Below are 2,500 nucleotides of genomic sequence, written 5' to 3'. Positions count from 1 at the left end.
CCTATCTCCAGTCAGTATTCCAAATCAATTTCACCTTTTTATCTTGACATTCCTCAAAAAGCTTAAGTAAAAGTAAATAATAATAATAATAATAATAATTGTCAACGAGTCACCCTCGCGAGGACGCGAGGGTGACGAGGTGGCAGCATAATTATAGAGCCGAAGAAATCTCGAACAAGAAAGATCTTTCAGATCTTAAAACCGCGCTTTCAAAATTTATCTGTTTTCTTACCAATATATAGTCGCAACGTAGTACACATTCCAAAGCAGTCTTTGTTGATTCACTAGGACTATAGACACAAAATCACCTGATCAATCTGTAGCACACCAACTGACAACAACGAATGCACACGAACTTATTGCAATATCAGTAAGAGCCGAGGTGAAACTTCCGAGCAATCTCCGGTGACGTAATGGTCTTAATTAATCTGGAACTGTCATCAGGATATCTATGGGTAAAAACGATACGATAATAACACTTTTAACAACTTACAGCTTTCTTTCCTAAAAGTCGCGATTCAATTTAATTGGTTTTTTACACGAGTGAAGGCCTAGTAGTCACACGCGTCACTTAATTTAAGAATTACGTTATCCACGGCTATGTTTAGTACGGTGGTTATTTCCCTACCAATGAAAGTTGAAACGTTGACACATTCCATGGATGAAATAATGACCTTTTATGTATTCAATACTCGCTTCGAATCAACCCCTTAAACAAAAAGGCAATATATTTTGTACTAAATAAAGAGTGGAATGTCCATAAAATGTCAAGTACATTAACGTTTTAAAAGCTTTTGGCGAATACCTGTAAACATCATAAGTTGCGTGATTCAGTGCCACTGACTATATGACCGAATAGAAATTTGGGACTGCTCACCAACAAAACTAAATTTTATCTGTTTTCTTACCACTATAGTCGCAACGTAGTACACATTCCAAAGCAGTCCTTGTTGATTCACTGATGACTATAGAACCAAAATCACTTGATCAATCTGTAGCACAACAAACTGACAACAACGGCTGCACACAAAGGTATTGCACCATTACTTATAGCCGTTGTCAAATCTCCGATTGCAACATCAGTCGAAACCGTTGTGAAATCTCCGATGACGTAATAGTCTTAGCTTTCTTTCTTAAAAGTCACGACTACATGTTTCAATACGACACAAAAAAATATATATTTTGTTGTAAATAAAAAGCGGACTATATTCATAAAATTTTAAGTACATTAACGTTTTAACAGCTTTTTGGCGAATAAACATCCTAAGTTGCGTGACTGGAAGTCCCACTGACTATGTGGTCGAGGGGAAGTCTGGTTCAGCTCTCCGACAAAACGACAAAAAAAAACCGATTGCAGAGCAAGAACCGCGCTCGGCCCATGGCCGCGCGGTTAATAAAAAAGTAAGCATAAGGTAATGTAAGAGTGACATCATCGGTGATTGTTTTCGAGGTAGCCAATGGCATCGCGGCACTTTTTTCTTTTATCTAAACCAATCACATCACATCATGATTTCTGGTGTATTCCCGCATTCTCCTTTTGGCCATTGTGCGAAACAAACCAAGCAGGAAAAGGTGAGTGGAAATCTTGATTTTATTCACTCGTGAGCGTTGTCTTCTTGCGTGTACTTTAATTAAGTGTTATTGGGAACCAGGGTGACGCAAATCTAGCAACTAGCAGACTGAAAAATCGGCCAGGGAGGCAGTTATCAGAATGCATTCAAACAAACCTTAGTTTTGGATTTCTTCCCCTAAAACAACGTAACAATTTTTTAACTTCTTGTCCTCTATGAAGCAAAACCTTAGGCTAAATGAGACATGTTCAGTATGTTAAAATAGAGACCCTTGTCAAATAGTTCCAACGGAAAATTCCAGCTTACCCAATTACAAACATACAGACTGGATATATGAAATAAGATTTGAATATGTTCTGCTAATGTTGTGCATTATTCAACGGAAAGACTATGCGTCTTCTATCGGCAGAGAACTGTTTGGAAAAAACATTTCCAGAGGCGTTTCCTAAACTGACTATATCAGACAAAAAACGCAACATTTTGGTTACCTTAACTTTTGGCTGACTTCACAGATACGGATCGATCAGTGGCCAGTAGGCGCTCACTACACAAAAAACCCAATAATCGAACCAAACAAGCAGGGTCCGGCTCCTCGAAACCCGATTAACTTAATCCAGAATTAGCGTAAACTTTAGTTTCACGTTTTCAACTGTTTGGTGAAAGTTTCTTTTGCTTCTTTTTGTTTTTCAAGATTGACGTCTTCTCATGTAAAGTTCTGCCAAAAATCTGCGTTGAACAGCATTTGGGAGTAGAGAAATAAACTGCTTGGTTAAGTTTTAATCTTAGATTAGCGTTAATCGGCTTTCGAGGAACCGGGCCAGGGAGGTTTCTTCCAAGCTACAATAAGATTAATGTAAACCGAAAGCGAAACCGGGCAAACAAGACGTTTAGGCAAACAATCAACCGTCAGCGGTGCTGTGCGCTCAAAT

This window comes from Montipora capricornis, chromosome 1, assembly GCF_036669925.1.
Source record: "Montipora capricornis isolate CH-2021 chromosome 1, ASM3666992v2, whole genome shotgun sequence".
NCBI classification, from domain to species: Eukaryota; Metazoa; Cnidaria; class Anthozoa; order Scleractinia; family Acroporidae; genus Montipora; species Montipora capricornis.
Note: the sequence above shows the minus strand (reverse complement) of the source record.